At 38.8% G+C, this 19,198-nt stretch overlaps 1 long non-coding RNA gene across 1 annotated transcript; it reads right to left on the bottom strand.

Moving 5' to 3' along the window:
* Nucleotides 1-9,341: 9,341 nt before the first annotated feature.
* Nucleotides 9,342-17,991, bottom strand: LOC124256703. The gene is made up of 3 exons (XR_006893049.1): nucleotides 17,775-17,991; nucleotides 17,312-17,338; nucleotides 9,342-9,544 (listed from the first exon to the last, which is right to left on the bottom strand). It is a non-coding gene; the product is annotated as an uncharacterized LOC124256703 (long non-coding RNA).
* Between the last annotated feature and the right edge of the window lie 1,207 nt (nucleotides 17,992-19,198).

Genomic DNA, 19,198 nt, shown 5'->3' with positions numbered 1-19,198 from the left:
CACCATTATCCCAGCTGAATAAAACTGCAGAGTGTTTGAAACGAGGGTGGAGAGCACACCATGAAAAAACACTCAGGAAGAGGCCTTCATACATAGTGCTTTGTAAGCTGAGGAAGTACTCTGCCTGAGACTATCCCGGGCAATACCTACGCCAACATGTTTGATCAGCAGCACACTGGTAAATTTGCATAACAGTATTATCAAAAATAAGTTCTACATTTTTATACCACCCAACAAGAAAATACCTTCTGCTATTAAAATTATGTTAAGCTTCTAAGTGTCTTTTTTTAATGTCACACAGTAAAGTAAAACAAACTTCTACAAGTGTACTCTGTAAAATACCCTGGGCCCCGTTTCGCAAAGCTATCGTAGCGCTACGACTGTCGTAAGTCTATATTACATGGCCTAGATTTTCGAAGCTCTCTTAACGCTAAGATAGTCGTTCGTGCCATACATTAACATTAACTTACGATTATGTCAGCGCATAGAGACCTTCGAAAATCTAGGCCCTGTATAAGAGTTGCGACAGTCGTAACGCTACGACTGTCGTACGTCTATGTCACAAAATAGGTGTTACGACAGTTTTAGCGCTACGACTGTCGTACGCCTATGTTACAGTATAGGAGTTACGGCAGTTTTAGCACTACGACTGTGTCGTACGTCTATGTTACAAAATAAGAGTTACGACAGTTTTAGCGCTACGATAGCTTTGTGACACGGGGCCCTGGATACTGGGTGTACCTTCTAAAATTACTGAAGCATGAGCAAATATCCAACATGTAGAGTAGAAACCGACTTTAAGCTACATTACCCCAAATAATGCCGTTTCTTGAAAAAAATAGCGGCAGGTGATAGCTGATGAAAGGAACGTCTTGGGCAATATTCGAAAATGTACCCTTTAACTTTCAGCATTGAATGAAATAGTTCCCGCCATTTGAGCAACCCAGGTGTCAAGCCCAGGTAGAAATTTGAAAACAGCCTTTCATGTCCCAACAAGGAAACATTATACTACTTCAAACAGTGTTTGTATGCTTTGAAGGTACTCAATACTATCGTATTATATTGGGGACGTCACAGAAAACGAATTTGTGGAATAACTCATGATAACTTTGAGAGCCTTCAGAGAGTTATTGTAAGCCTTTCATTAGCTGGGCCTAGATTTTCGAAGCTCTCTTAGCGCTAAGATAGTCGTAAGTGCCATACATTAACATTAACTTACGACTATCTTAGCGCTAAGAGAGCTTCGAAAATCTAGGCCCTGGTGCCAATATTATTTTGGGATGGTGCATAGGGCTCAAGTTACTTTATGGGCAAAAACAGCATCTCTCATATATACTGGACAAAATATGTTAGGGATGTTGGTATTTTTATGATTGATACTTTATCGGTGTGTCAGTGAATACATAGGTCATAATTCATAATTTCAAAATTTACATATATCCCTAACTATTTTTGTCCAGTATACAATACTTCATTATGAACATTGAGAACTTTATCCCTTTGATAAAATATTCGATAGAGTAAGTATATGACAAATTATACCATGTGACACAACATTGCTGGGTCAGGAGGGCTACAATAATCAGATCAAGTTTTCCACTGTACACCTTGTGAAAATATGAATAATTTATTTTTGTGTTAATATACAGAAAATATGCATTTCTTAAACCATTCCTTAAAGACATTAAGCTTTACCTTACCCAGTCAACAGTTCATATACACCTCATGAGAGAGGCACTTTGTTCTCCTATGTATCTTGCATGAATTGTTGCACCTGCCTGGTTCAAGTAGGTGACAATAGACAGGTAAGAAATCGCTGTGACATGACTAGGCTGCGCCATATGCAAGAAAATATGCAGCCCACATACCAGCTGTTGTATTCCGATGATATTTCACATGTTTGGTGCAGCTGCACAGGCCGCACGTGCAGTAACACATTACAAGTCCATAGGCCACCATCAATGACGTCACGTCGCGTGGCACCTGCATGAGCGTTTGATTGTCTCCAATACTTGCTATGTTCACACCTCTATTTATGTACGAAGACACTATCTGAATATCTTTATATTTTCTGTGTGCACAGTTTCTTTATGTGGCCAGTATACTATGTACAGCTTATACATGACTAACAACTAAACGATGTAATCATTATTTGTCTTTGTAAGGTAGGTCGGGGTAGCCTAGTAGTTAAAGGGTTCGCTCAACACGCCTAAGACCAGGGTTCGATTCCTCACACGGGTACAATGTGTGAAGCCCATTTCTTATGTCCACCGCTGTGATATTGCTGGAATATTGCCAAAAGCAGCCTAAAACTAAACTCACTCACTCACTTTGTAAGGGAGAGGTGTTCACATAAACTCAAAACTTGTTTACCAATCCCTATTCAAGTTTGTTTGAATAAAGAAATGTTCAAACCAGATGGATGGTGGTGACCAGTGTGTGTCGACAAGAAGTAACACGTCACAGGACTGTGTTCAAAGTATATATTACAGAATAAATCTGCATTATAACAATCCTACAAACATCAGCATGCACCCACTGCACAATATAGCTTACTTCGTAGCTTTTTATGATAAAGTCTACTTTATAGCACAGGTTACTTACCCCTAAGGGGCGGTCGGGTAGCCTTGTGGTAAAAGCGTTCACGCTCATCATGCCTTAGACAGGGTTCGATTCCTTAGATTATTCATACATATCTGTGTCTGTGTCTGTGTCTGTGTGTGTGTGTGTGTGTGTGTGTGTGTGTGTGTGTGTGTGTGTGTGTGTGTGTGTAAATTAAGTTGAAAGTTATTGTTAGACTTAAATGAACCAAATAAGACTGACCTGTCCACATATCGTATCTACTACTGTCAGATTTCAGATTTAAAAACTTACCACACTGTCACATCATACTATCAAATGAAATTGACCAACGTTTCAATCTCTACCGTCCACCACACCCTACAACATCACACCATATTGAACTGCATCACACCACATTGCCCCACACCCCAAATCACATCACACCATATTGCACTGCATCACACTACATCACACCACATTTTACCACACATCACATCACACCACACCATATTGCACTGCATCACACCACATTGCACCACACCACACCCTACACCACATCACATCACACTACAACTCACAACATTGCACCACACCCCACACCATATTGCACTGCATCACACTACATCACACCACATTTTACCACACATCACATCACACCACACCATATTGCACTGCATCACACCACATTGCACCACACCACACCCTACACCACATCACATCACACCACAACTCACAACATCACACCACATCCCACACCACATCACACCATATCACACTGCACACAAACAGAAACTAACACTTAGTCTCTGAATATACATAATATTAACGGTAACAAATAAATCCACATAAATTGAAAAGGAGCCCCAGTGAGATGGGAGATTCTGAACCTGGGGACATCTAGACCTTGCTTTGTTTACTGCTTTAGCATTGCAGGGAGGGCTAGGCAGTACGGAACATGATGTGGCTCAGGGACTGTGAGACAGACTACATTGCAGGGAGGGCTAGGCAGTAGGGAACAAGATGTGGTTCAGGGACTGTCAGACAGACTACATTGCAGGGAGGCCTAGGCAGTAGGGAAAATGATGTGGTTCAGGGACTGTCAGACAGACTACATTGCAGGGAGGGCTGGGTAGTAGGGAACATGATGTGGTTCAGGGACTGTCAGACAGACTAAAATACACACAACATGGCCCTCCCTGAAAAGATGATGGCTCTAATATCTAAGGCTAAGGTTGAAGTGACAGACAAAATGTATGTCCTTGAACATAATCCGCTGGGCAAACACGCAGGTGAGTCATTTATCTTGAGATGAGATAAGCTTTAAGATTTTAAACGCAAACAGGACAAGGCAGCTGCCGTACCTGGGAAACTACTTCTTTTATCACGAGTGATGAATTACGATCATTGATCATGTACAGCTTTGACGTCGTACCTGCTCCGTGGTGACATTTCATTACATCTCTGTTTACAATAACTCATGGTGGTTTTACTTTTCTCAAATGTTTTTAAACACTTATTTCTCTCTTCAGTCAGCATTTCTGAATAAAAAATAGCTTTCACACTGTAATGTGAATTGAACTGAACAAAGTTGTGAACAAGTTAACACATTGTGAGCTCTCATTCCAGCAGGTGAGGCTGCTAGACTTGCACGTCTCTAAGGTAATACAAAATACTTTAAATGATAATTTCGAAAAGAATATGAATAAAAAAACCCACATGGTTCCTCTAACAGATCCATCATAATTGACTATTTGTAACGTTATTTACTGCCTATAATATGACTCGGTGTTTGGTACACAAATTACTATTTATTGCAACACATGTTCATTGTCTATGTGTAACTCCAATGTATATGGGCCGGAGGCCTCTTGTACAATAAACATCTTTGACTTGACTTGACTGGCGTCCCCTAATCTCGTCTTGCCTCTTTACATGATAGAATTGCTATACATGTACATCCATTAGTTTTCAGCATAGCCTTGGAGCAAGGCTAGTGAGGTCACATTCTGTCAAACTTAACCATACATTTTTTATGCAAATGCATATTCTACTTTGATTGTGTCATTTACAATTTGAAGAAATAAACGTTGGTGAAGGGTGTTTCATTTTAGACTTGCAGTATGGATAGATCACCGAGCAACCCCCAAAAAATGATTAACAAGCATTGTCACTAAGGTGACACAATCCCCGCCGCAAGTTATCAAGTCAAACTTAAAAAGTAATGAAAGTGAAGGTTGAAATTTAAGGTAAAGTTAAATGTCAACAAAAACGTGACCAGTCAACCTTTCTTAAAATCTTGCTCTGTAGTTGGTCAAACACACAAATATTTTTAAGACTCACATTGACCTTGACATGAATGTCTTAGTGTATGAAATATGCAAAAATAGTAATAAAGAAATTGCTTATTGCAAAACATTCAAGGGAAGTCTTGAAAGTCTATGAAGAAAATCCAGTGAACTGTTCTTGAGATATCTCGTTGACAATCTTTACATGCAGGTTAACATGCTGAAATCTTGAACATTAGGTGAAGGTCACCATAATCGACTGGGCCCTGTGCCTTCCCTAGATAAAGGTTGGTGTTGTATATGAAGAAAATCCAGTGAACGGTTCTTGAGATATCTTGCTGACAAGGGTAAAACGTTAAAGTACCCTTGTGACCTTGAAATGAAGGTCAAGGTCACCAAAATCTGACTGGTACCTTCCTGTTACTTTGATGAACCTAGGTACCAAATATGAAAAAAATCCAGTACATGGTTCTTAAGATATTCCAAATCGGACGTACGTACGAACGGAGCCTAATACTATATCCCTCGCTTCGCGCTAAACGCACGGCGGGGATCATGAAGACAAATTCAGTGCTTATAGCGAAAAGGGGATACTTAATATTTTTTTAAAGCAGCTCATGGCTGTGATACTTGTAGTATTACTAAGTTTACTATAGTTCAAGACAATGATACATTTATTATTTGTACTGCAGCCTAGGGCAGCGATTTTGATATTACAACAGACATACTTGTATGGGGACCTAAATCTAAAAGAGCCTAAATTGACATAAATTGATGTATATATACTTCTATCAGTTCTCTTTTTGCTTGTGATAGCGTGTGACGCCGATACTCCTGTTATCCGTCTGTGACGGCAAATACTCCTGTTATCCGTCTGTGACGGCAAATACTCCTGTTATCCGTCTGTGACGGCAAATACTCCTGTTATCCATCTGTGACGGCAAATACTCCTGTTATCTGTCTGTGACGGCAATACTCCTGTTATCCATCTGTGACGGCAATACTCCTGTTATCTGTCTGTGACGGCAATACTCCTCTGATCAGTCTGTGACGGCAAATACTCCTGTTATCCGTCTGTGACGGCAATACTCCTGTGATCCGTCTGTGACGGCAATACTCCTGTTATCCATCTGTGACGGCAATACTCCTGTTATCTGTCTGTGACGGCAATACTCCTGTGATCCGTCTGTGACGGCAAATACTCCTGTTATCCGTCTGTGACGGCAATACTCCTGTGATCCGTCTGTGACGGCAATACTCCTGTTATCCATCTGTGACGGCAATACTCCTGTTATCTGTCTGTGACGGCAATACTCCTGTGATCCGTCTGTGACGGCAAATACTCCTGTTATCCGTCTGTGACGGCCATACTCCTGTTATCCATCTATGACGGCAATACTCCTGTTATCCATCTGTGATGGCAATGCTCCTGTTATCTGTCTGTGATGGCAATACTCCTGTTATCTGTCTGTGATGGCAATACTCCTGTTATCCGTTATTTGTTTGTTATCATTAACTATTGTATTCCTTTTCTACATCTCATGGTAGTGACACTTTTAATTTAAAAATATTTGTCTACAATATTCATTCTTTTATTATTTTTCTGTGTACTTATGACAGTTCATGATAGTGATATTACTATAGTTTCTTTGTTTACTATAGCTGCTATTCATTCTTTTATTATCTTTCTGTGTACTTATGACAGGTCATGATACTGATATTACTTTAGTTTGTTTACTATAGCTCATCACAATGATACATTTACATTTTTTTGTTACTATTGTAATATAGCTCATAGTTTCGATTTTGATATTACAACAGACACTTGTAGGGGGGGCTAAATCTAAAAAGAACCTAAATTAACATAAATTTACATAACTTACATGATGAACATGCTTACAATGAAGACATATTTTTTGTCTTACTGAATAATGTGTCTGGGAGATTGGTTCTTCATACCTGTAGCTAGTATTTATCTACAAGACTTTTTAAAAGATAAATAGAAAATGGGGCATGTTCTACTGGGAGACTGGTTCTTATCTTTGAAGGGTGGGTGAGTGGGTGAGTGGGTGAGTGGGTGGGTGAGTGAGTGAGTGAGTGAGTGAGTTTAGCTTTACACCACACTCAGCAATATTCCAGCTATAAGGCGGTGGTCTGTAAATAATCTGGACCAGACAATCCAATGATCAACAGCATGAGCATCAATTTGCGTAATTGGGAACCGATGACATGTGTCAACCAAGTCAGCGAGACTGAACACCCGAACCTGTTAGTCGCCTCTTACGACAAGCATGGGTTACCAGAGATCAATATTCTAACACGGACCTTCACGGGTGGTAGGAAGTATGAGGGGGATATTTACATATATTAGACACAACAAAGAAAACATGTTTAACAATGTTGAGGAATGAATATGTAATACAAACATGAAGAGGCCAATGATATAATAAAACAACATGAATTTGCATTACATATTCATTCCTCAACATTGTTAAACATGTTTTCTTTGTAGTGCCTGATATATGTATACATATATACCCCCCTGATACTACCTACTATTTACCTGATGAAGGAGCATGCATACCCCCCGAAACGTCGTGTTATTCACAATAAAGAAGTTGACATCCATAAATCTTTCTTTTTTTAAGACTGGTTCTTGTAATCTTTATCTACAAGCTATCACTGAATTGAATTTTTAATTTGTATTTTCCTAGTACTTGAATATCAACATATCACTTGTTGAGGATCTATAATTAATACTGAAAATGCATATAAATGTCATGCCATGAAATGCAAGCACATGTGCATACATGCCTGTACATTGCTATACCAGTGAAATAGTCTTAATGATTAATCACCTGGAACTCTGACGCAGGTAAAAACTTGCTCCAACAAGAATTACAACACCCTAAAATCACGTCACTTAATGATGTAATTAATGATCAATTCAAGCCTGAAGCCATAGCTGTGACCCAGACTGTGACGAGCCAGATAAATCAGGAACGCCTGATCTGACCAGGAGTTGGGTAAATTAGAAATTCATTAAACAGTCTCCTGGCCCAGACTAGCCAATCAGCAGACATGGAGATGAGTGTGGCTTCAGATTCCACCAGCAGATCTGTGACGCATGACATTAAAAGATAACATTGACCCTCGAATCTGACATTCAGTCTAACCAATCGATGTATGCATTGTTGATATCGACTACTTCACAGAGAAACAGGCCAGCATATGTCACTGTAAACATCCTGTTCAGGAAATTCTGTAAACTATACTACCCATCAAAAGTTTAGACTCACTTAAAGCATTCACTATGTTATGTGTACATATGTGGTTCCATCGAAGATGAATTTCTCACCTAACTTGGGGAACCAACTGCAAACCTTATGCAGATGAATTGTACAAGGATCATGCATCAAATTGCTGAAAAGCATGTGCAAATACCGTGCATGTGAACAGCTGTGTTTTGGTGTAAAGTTTTGTTAAGAATTTGCCAATTTTCACTGAGTTTCATCATTTATTGAACTCATCACCATAATCTTTTCAACGTTACAAATTTGTTTTACAATACATCAGTTCATGTGTAAATGGTACCATTAAACAGTATGGAATATTTTGCAAAATCTATTTTAGAACAGTTGACTAAAGTAAGTGGCTACATTTACACTAGTGAGTCTAAACTTTTGATGGGTAGTATATAAATACACCATTATTTTATGGTGCTATTTAGTGTAAGTTATCTTATCATTACCAGTTAAGTTATCATAGCATATGGTCATATCACACAAGCCGTGTGTGTGCATCTGACTGAGTGAGTTTGGTTTTACGCCGCTTATAGCAATATTCCAGCAACATCACGGCAGGGGACACCAGAAATGGGCTTCACACATTGTACCCATGTGGGGATTCGAACCTGCGTCTTCGGCGTGACGAGCTAACGCTTTAACCATTAGGCTACCCCACCGCCTTGTGTGGATCTGAACTTGTATGGGGAGTCTAAACTGAAGTATTAGCATTATGTCATTCAAATAAAGGTGATGACACCTTTATAGATATGAAACAGATTAAGGCTATTTATGAAACTATGTAGACCTAACTTTTGTTGAAAAGTATGTCTGGGAGATTGGTTTTTATAACCTTACACTAGTATTTATCCAAAAGCATCAAAGGTCATATTACATTAGTATTTATCTAAAAACATGTAAGGACACGTCATAATTGTAGCCTTTGTGGTGGTGGTGGTGGTGAAATTGGGTTTAACGTCGTGCTTGAGAATATTTTGCTCATATGACGACATGCATGCGTGTGTATGTGTATGTGCGGCTGCTTGTACTAGCCCAGACTGAAGCTGGTTTTATAGTGCTAGCCCACTGAGATACCATCATCACCATAACCATCACCATCACTGATTTCCTTAAATCTCATCTCTTTCCTTTCAAACTCAAATATAACTCATCATAACAAAATATATATCTTCGCTAACATTCTCTTTATTAAGTCATCTAATGTTCTGAAAGCTAAGTTGTCAATAACAAAGACAGATTAAAGTCAGCCCCAAACAGGAAGACATATGCACATACTTCCTTCAAGTAGTATTCAGTCAACATTTTCACTCAAACTAAGTCACCATTTTCCTCTGTCAGTTCATCATGTCAGTCAGTCATTCCTCTTCTTTCAGATCTCACTTGAACTGGTTACTGTCAAAAATAAATAACTAAATATATCGTACATTTGAAAATAACTCACTACAAAGTGGTACAAATGTTTTTGAGGAATGACAATTCATAACAAAAGCCTCCAATATTCTGAGCATTGAACAAAAGCCCTCTAGCAGTTTCCACCTACGTTCATCCTCTATTGTTTGAGTGTCAGGCAACAGATGGCCACGTTTGCCATAATCGATGGTTGACAGTTGTACACACAAAAATATACTTCCCATCAAAAGTTTAGACTCACTGAAAACACTCACTATATATTATGTATATATATGGTTACATCGAAGATTGATTCCTCCATTAACAAGGGGGAATCAACTGCAAACCGTATGCAGATGAATTGCAAGAGGATCATGCATCAAATTGCTGTAAATCATGGGCAAATATCATGCATGTGAACAGTTGCATTTTGGTTAAAGTTTTGTAAATAATTTGCCTATTTTCATTGAGTTTTATCATTTCTAGAACTCATGACAATAATCTTTTCAACTGAAAAGTGAGTGAGTGAGTGAGCGAGCAAGCGTCTTTGGTGTGACAAACACTTTAACCACATAGATTTCAATCTCTACTTTCCTTCAATATGTTGACAAAGGCAGTGACACCTGCACTTGAGCAAATGGTGAATAACAAAATATTGTCCTGCTTGCAAAAACAAAGACAACCTCACATTTTTTCTTCCTTTTTGTCCTTGCAGCATGCAAACTTCATTACATGGTTAGGGAAGTAAAAACAAAAAGTAACATATTGGCATGTAGCCAACAAACAACAAGCATGGGGAAAGTGTTGATTTTAAAAACAATTTACATGATTTCCTGTTGTTTGGTTCCTTGTCAGTATGTCACTAGAGCTTCGATGATGATATCCTTGTCTATGGATGATTATTTACATCCTTTTAAAATTTTGTCAGCCTGATCACAGGACACCAGAAAGATCTGTATATATGTTACCATGAAAGGGAATGAAACCCAAACTTGGCCTGACAAGCAAGTGCTTCTACCACCCAGCCATAGGCGGATCCAGAGGGGGGTGAAAGTTTGTTAAATGACCATTGACACTCGGGTGAAAATGAAGTGTGCACCCCTCATTTCCTCAATAGTGTGAACTCCCCTTTTTTCAAAAAGCTGTATCTGCCCCTGCCAGCTACCCTGCTGTGGCCTCTCAGGGGCTGTGACATGATAGACCGATGAGAAATTACCTGATCTAGTAACCATGGACACCAATATTGTACTCTTAGTTACAGATTTTACAGAATGAGGCCGAAGAAAGAGAAATGCTATCAGGATTGATTTGAGATTAAATTCAGAAGAAACAGATAAAATGTTTTAAAAATGATAGAAAAGTAGTGATAAATGAGTGTCAACATGATGTTTCAGTCAGAGTTCTGGCCTGAATGTTGATGGTGGTATCGAACACCTGCTACCCATGCTGGGAATCAAACCTGGGTCAGCAGCTGGACAAGCCGAGCTCTTACCATTAAGCTACCACGCACACTATGTCTCAGTCTCCATGTTCAGGTGATACCTTCCCCACTTTGTCACAGTAAAAAAAATGTATGTGATCTTGGTATTAATCAATGGATTATCAACATTTGCATTCTAATATTTTGTCTAAATGTAATTAATTATCCCAGATTCACATCCAACTGCTCTGCGCAGACACAACAGTCCCTGAGCCAGTACAACATGTCTATATCACATGTATGTATCCCACATGTCCGTACATGTTCCTGAGCCACATTATTTTCCCCACTGCCTAGCACTTCCCTGCAATGTAGTCTGTCTTACAATCCATGAGCCACATTATTTTCCCTATAACCTAGCCTCCCTGCAATGTAGTCTGTCTTACCATCCATGAACCCTCCCTGCATTGTAGAGTATCTCACAGTCCCTGAACCACATTATTTCCCCTACTGCCTAGCCCTCCCTGCAATGTAGTCTGTCTCACAGTCCCTGAACCACATTATTTCCCCTACTGCCTCGCCCTCCCTGCAATGTAGTCCGCCTCACAGTCCCTGAACCACATTATTTTCCCTACTGCTTAGCCCTCCCTGCAATGTAGTCTGTCGCACAGTCCCTGAACCACATTTTTTCCCTACTGCCTCGCCCTCCCTGCAATGTAGAGTATCTCAGTCCCTGAACCACATGATTTTTCCTTCTGCCTAGCCCTCCCTGCAATGTAGCCTGTCTCACAGTCCCCGAACCACATTATTTTCCCTACTGCCTAGCCCTCCCTGCAATGCTGAAGTCCTAAATGACACAAGTTTAGATTTCTTCTGAATTTGCCATCTCACTGGGGCTCCTTTTCTATTTATATAGGATTATTTATTACTATCAAAATTATGCATATTCAGAGACTAAACGTTACTCTGTATGTGCACTCGTGGATAGACACACTGGGAAAGGGTGAGACAACTGAAAATATTGGCATTTTGCATCACGAGTTGTCTACCGTGATCAGTGTTGGTCTCATGTTGTTTGTGCAACAGGATCAATATACAGGGAAGTGAATGTAATCAAAACACCAGGATTAAGCTGAGGTTAGTGACCTTAGAAAACCTCCAAGGCCGACACAAATGGTGTTGACACAGATGGTGTCCTCCAACCACCCAATCTCAAAACCCACTCTCAAACATTAAGTCCCAGAAAACAACCGATTCATTTCAAAACTATAGATCTGTAAAAACATACAGAGCAAGATTCAAAAGGTGCCATAAAGAATCCCTAATGACAGCTGCTCGTAACTATGGTAACCAATATACTGCAGATTTAATAATCCATACAAATGTGGACTATCGATCAGGTCACCTTGACCGAATGCTGCCATATGGTTTCTGGCAACTGTATCGTTACGACTAGCAATTAGCACGTAAATATGTAGCAATTCTATATTTTCCCCAATATGCTAAAATGTAATTCTTCGTTAGCATCCCAAAATGCAGATATTACCTTGAATACTGCCAAATAATTGTTCTATGCAGTCGAAAGAAGGAAATTACTTTTGTCACAGTAACATTGTATATGCTGTACAGCTTTCATCGGTCTCATTATATTTCATATCTGCTCCGATGAGGTATATAATATACACTTGTCTGCTCCGATGAGGTATTATAATATACACTGGTCTGCTCCGATGAGGTATTATAATATACAGTGGTCTGCTCCGATGAGGTATTATAATATACACTGGTCTGCTCCGATGAGGTATTATAATATACACTGGTCTGCTACAGTTGGTTGGTTTGTTGTTTACTGTCCCACTCAGCAATATTCCAGCTTTTTGGCGGAGGTCTGCACATACTTGAGTCTGGACCAGACAATCTAATGATCAACAACATGATCTACGCTATTGGGGTATGATGTCATGTGTCAACCTGGTGGGAGTCGAGTTTAGATACAGATTCTTCGAATTTGTATCGAAATGTCACTCATGAAATAAAAGACATTGTTATCCATAAAGGTTGTTCAATTTTGAACTACAAACTACAATATTAAATTTGGTAAAAGAAAGCTTCCACCATAAGACATGCTGGTAAACTCCCAGCACTGTATCAAGTACAAAACAAAAAATACTGTTAAAAATGAACATATGAAAAATTCAATAATAATACTTATATGTGGTAGCAGTTGGTGGGAGAAAAGTTTCGGTGCCGATTCTTGACAATGGTACAAGTCTGGACTAGACAATCCAATGATCAACAGCATCAGCATCGATCTGCACAATTGGGATATAATGACATGTGTCAACCAAAAGCCTGGTTGGAGTCGAGTTCCAATACATATTCTTGCCAATGTTACAAGAATCTGTAATCTGTTATACGAATGTCGCACACGAAATAACAGAAGTTGTTATCCATTAAGTTTGTCAATATTGCATATCATATGAAACTGTCCTTGTTGTTCAGGTGTCGTGTGGAAGCCTGGAGTCATGACTTGCTGGGCAATGTCCACATCAACCTACCGAGTCTAGGAAGATGTGGCTGGCTTCAATCCTGTCCTGACCAGAGATTCCTGCAGAATTCACTTGAGTGAGTAAGTTTAGTTTTACGCCACACTCAGCAACATTCCAGCTCTATTGTGGCGGTCTGTAAATAATCGAGTCTGGACCAGACAAGCCAGTGATTAACAGCATGAGCATCGATCTGCGCAATGGGAACAGATGACATGTGTCAGGCAAGTCAGTGAGCCTGACCACCCGATCCCGTTACAGACATCAATATTCTAACCCGGACCTTCACGGGTTGTTGTATAGAGAGAAAGATTGCACTACAAGTATCACAGAAATATAGCAAAGCATCTCTCTTGCCAATAGAATGACTGAAAGTAGGTACATGTATAAGCAGAGACCATATGGTATAAGAAATAACTTTTCAATAATCCTGTGGCATTGCACATTTTTAACTATATATTGTTGCTTAGATGAAGTACAGGGTTTCATGATTTGATTTAACATATAAATATATTGGAAATAATCTAAATTGACATACTTCATTTCACATGGTCATAAAATTCCAATCCTTTTTTAAAGATTCAAGTTTATTGTCATGATCTTGCAAAAGTTAGGTCACAAAACATGCAGTAAGTCAGGGTGACTCACAGTTTGTATAGCCAAGATGCAACTATGAGTTTGTGCTGGGGAAGGGGGAGACAATCTGAAAAATAACATGCAACAGTTACCTCCCTTTAAGTATGCGCCATATGCTCTTAACCTGTTTCAACAATTATAATATTTTTCACTGCTGTAAGAAGTAAAATAAGGAAAATATATCTGTATTGAAAATGATTATGATATTGCTGAAATGATTAGACCAGACCAATTTTATTTCTTGTTTTACGTAAAAAAAAGAAATGAATTTTTTTCTGCTCAAAAAATAAATCCTAATGTTTTATTGGTCAAAAATGTAAACTTACAAAAAAAAAATTAAATTGTGTTTTGCCCCATATACACTTCATATATTGCCAAAAGTAAAATAATTTTAGTAGTTAGAAGGCATATTACTACGACTGGTGATTTTTTATTTTTTTTATTTTTCCTACTGCCTTTAGGTTCTGAGGACAAAAACTCCGAAAAACAAGAAATAAAATTGATCTGGCCTTACATAAAAATACTTGAAAATATATATTATCTATGCCATTAATGGCCTTGCTAAAAAGTTCTGTGCCTGAATGCATCAAACTGTCAGTGAAGTAGATGGCGTAAATAATTTTCAACACATTCTAATCGAAAATCCAATTACCTGAAAACAATGCCTATATTCAGGGTGGCACATTGTCCTATAGTATGTTTCCCATGACAACTTTCTGATTATCAATCTTTTTACCCAGCCATACATGGTTGTGTGTTTGGTTTCTACTGCAGCATGGCGGGTACTGTCAGTATATGAAACAAGGCCTGTCCGACCGCCGAGACACGACTAGATTTCAGATGGATGGTCTAAATATACAGCTAGTCAGCCGGATGGTCTGGTAAAATTTTCAGATAACATGTTCCATACATCTGATTAAATTCGCCATATCCTCAATCAGTTTTTCAAATTGGGCATTACATTTCGACTTGACAATTACTGTCTGAACATTAAACTATCGTATCGCAACGCCAAAGCACTGTGTTGACATATATTATCACTAAAACAGCGACACTAAAAACTGACTTATTTTCTTTCAATTGTCTGGTATAGTAGGGTTAAATCCATTTTGGGCTGGTAACATTTTGAAGCTGCAAGTCCTGGTGTCTGGCTCGGTTTTCGGCTTATTTCATACAGTGGTTTCAAGGTTTTACCGAATCAGATTCCGTAGGTTAACATTAACAAGCACATCACTGAAGACTGAATGATCTGGCAGCTGTGATTGGAACATTTTGTGTAAGATTTTTGTGGGGGATTTTAAGTGTACATCCATCCAGCAGTTAGTGAGTGAGTTTGGTTTTACGCCGCTTTTAGCAATATTCCAGCAATATCACGGCGGGGGACACCAGAAATTGGCTTCACACAATATGCCCATGTCGGGATTCGAACCCGGGTCTTCGGCGTGACGAGCCAACGCTTTAACCACTAGGCTACCCCGCTGCCCCTCATCCAGTAGTTAATGCTGAACATATTTTTCTATATTTACTGCTGTCTTCTCAAAGATGATAACTTACACTGAATGTGACCACTGGTTTTCAAGTTGGTGACATTTTGTGCCAAAGTGGCGCTGGTCTGTTAAGCGTCTTGTACTTGGCTGCACTGAATGCTAAACCCATGGATTAAAGAGTAATTCTATCCTTTAGGGTAAGTCAAAATAAACAGACAGTAAGGATGCAGCCTGTGAGGGGGACAATGTGTCAGTTTATTTATATTATCTTAGGAATTGTCATTTAAACTATTAATTACTACCTTTGAGACTTGTGCAAGTGCAATTGGAAAAGTAACTGGTTGGGGTAGTCATTTACCTGTGAGGATCTGGGTTAGAACTGGTCTTCAGCAACCGCACTTGTCATGGCGACTAACGGGATCGGCTGTTTAGACTGACTTGGTTGACACATGTCACCGTATCCCAACAGCATAGATTGATGCACATGCTCCAGACTCAATTAGTTTCAGACCGCCGCCATACAGCTGGAATATTGCGGAGTATGGTGTACAAACCAACAAACCAAGGTAGTCATTTATTTATTTTTATTTCTGCTTTAAGGCCAGACTATGCACAGATGAAAATGGTTATTTGTTTAAAAAATATACCATTATTATACAGTGTGCGGAATAGCCACTGGCCCACTAGCCTGTGGCTAGTAAAAATCCAGTCTTGCCAGTAAATCTCAAGTCACTGGCATGACTGGCTGAATTTTCATGGAATCATTTTGTCAATATATCCCTTTCTCTGACTTGTTAAGTTATACACTTTTAAGTCATGCAAGGTTATGGCCTGGTTAAAATGTTCATGACCACATTCCAATTACGGGCTAGTGAAATATTTTGTGGGCTAGTAACTTTCAGGCATAGCTAGCCCCAAATTCGGAAACTATTTTGCACACTGTTACTATAGAAGTCCATGGGAAAATATTTGGTTTTGAGTAACTTGTACAGTGGGTAAGGGGGAGGTAATCTGATAAATAACTTACTTAGTTGCCTCCCTTGTCTTCATGAGAGCCCCCATGCAACAGGTAAAGTCAGCTGTTACAAAGGACTAAATATCACGTTAAAAAAAACAGATTTAGTTACTAGAGGAATGTACAGCAAATAAGCGCAAAAACCTTACACAATATTATCCAATCACAGCTGCCAAATTTCTAAATCTGCGTTTTAATGTTCTCAGCCACAGTGGTTCAAATTCCAACATATTAAGGACTGACTTTAGGGAGCGTTCATAATTTATGGCTGGGGGGAAGGGGGGGGGAAATGATGATGATTTTAAGGGAGGGTCACCCATTTTGTTCTTGGGAGGTACTGGGGGGTCATCAATTTGATACACATGTTCTAGAGGGGGGGGGAGCAATTTTTTACATAAAAATATTTCAAAATTATGCTTTAAAAATATGGGAAGGAGGGGTCATGGATTTTGTACATGACATGCAGGGGGGGGTCACTTACTTTGTACATGCTCCTCCATAAAAATCATCACCACCCCTCCAGCCATAAATTATGAACAGTCCCTTAGTGTAAAACTATGTAAAGTGCTGCTTTTGTTAAAGAATGTGAACGCAATATGCATGAACATGTTTAAAAGGTAAGAAAGCAATAAGGAAAAGATAGCAAAGAGGTTTAACCAAACTCACCTTCAAACTCTTTTAGAGTCTCAGAAACTACATATACACAATAAATACACTGTTAATGCAGAACACAAAAACTGATACTCGCAGCAACAGGGTTTAATGTATTGATATTTAAGGAGTTAGAGTTCATAATAAATGGCTGCTGCTGAGGACTTGATGAATCCTATTGCGTTCACTTGAAGAGTAAAGTTGCTGATGAGCTGACGAGGTTCAGAAAACTACAACAAACAATAGCTTTCGATGAAATTCACAAAATGTACAAATTTCATAGCACATAACATTCAATGTTTCATTCGAATGATATGTGAATACATTGAAATTGCAAAAGTAACAACTACAAATTTACAAATAATTGTGTGAAATATATTAACAATTTTTGCACAACCAATTAACATTTTGGCATCTATACAATTTCATTGTAATTTTGAGATAGTACAACCTAGCAGTGAAATGGTAATGTACTCACATATGTGTCTTTACATAGTTCAGCTTACAGTCAGCTGGGTGACAACCAGGCAGGATGGAGGTCCAATACACACTGGCAAGCATGTGCTCCAAAATGCATGAGCTTTGAAGAGGTCATGATGTGACCTGTGAACTTTGACATCACACATGAAGGTGAAGGCCACAGGATAACGGAAATTTACTGGGCCACATTGTTTACACTTTTGACTGATAAGGATTTAAATGGAAATGAACTTTAGATATTAATTGTTTTAATTATTGGACCACCATGGATAAAATACTTAAAACCAATTGTCACAACTTAGTAAACAATTTAATTTGAAAGAATTTGTACACTGAAATAAATGTAAAGAAATCTTGCGTTTACATACACAATAAGGTGCAATTGCAGACATTTTCTGTTTTATGACACCAAATTATAAATAGTTGTTCGGCCAGGCACTTTCACAGAATGGATTGAGCGAGAAGTGTGAGTGAGTATGGTTTTATGCTATTTAGTAATACTCCAGCAACATCACGTCTGGGGACACTAGAAATGGGCTTTACACATTGTACCCACGTGGGATATCGAACCCGGTCTTTGCCTACCCCACTAAAATATTTAATGGTTTTGGAGTTCTTCTCTGGAAATGTTTATACCACTGGGATAACAATACTAAATAATACACAAGATTATTCAATTACATTCAGTTTGGATCTTTTAATAAAGACAAATTTGTCTCATCAATAATCAACCTAAACACAGGTTTCTGATGAAATATTTTCAAGTTAATATCAGAAATACATTCAAAAGTCAGCTAATAAGGATCTTGATTAGTGACCGTTCATAATTTATCGCTAGAGGTGGTGATGATGATTTTTATGGAGAAGAATGTACAATGTGAATGAGTGACCCCTCTGAATGTCATGTAAAACAATCAATGACCCCCCACCTTCCCATAATTTTTAAGCATAATTTTAAAATATTTTTATGCACAAAATTGCTGACCTCCACTAGTACATGTGTACAAAATTTATGAACTGCCCCCTCTCCAGAACAAAATGGCTGACCCCCTTATATCCTCATCACGCCCCCTAGCCATTTATTATGAACGGTCCCATACATTTTCAAATAAGCAAATTCTTCATCAACATTTGAAACACATTCTTAAAATAAGCAAATTCTTGGAGTCTTTGAAGGGCATTTAGAAGTGATACACATAAAGGCAAGAGTTTTATGGATGACAGCTTCTTTATTGTGAAGGGTCACGACGTTTCGAAGTAAGTCCTTACTCCCACATCAGGTGAAAGGAGTAAGGAGGAGTAAGAACATACCTCGAAACGTCGTGACCCTCACAATAAAGAAGTCGTCATCCATAAACTGACTGACTGAGTTTTGGTTTTACGCCGCTTTTAGCAATATTTCAGCAACATCACGGCGGGGGA

The sequence above is a fragment of the Haliotis rubra genome, unplaced genomic scaffold (assembly GCF_003918875.1).
Source record: "Haliotis rubra isolate DU_JTF1 unplaced genomic scaffold, ASM391887v1 Scf636, whole genome shotgun sequence".
NCBI lineage: Eukaryota > Metazoa > Mollusca > Gastropoda > Lepetellida > Haliotidae > Haliotis > Haliotis rubra.
Note: the sequence above shows the minus strand (reverse complement) of the source record. Positions and strands in the feature narration are given on the sequence as shown.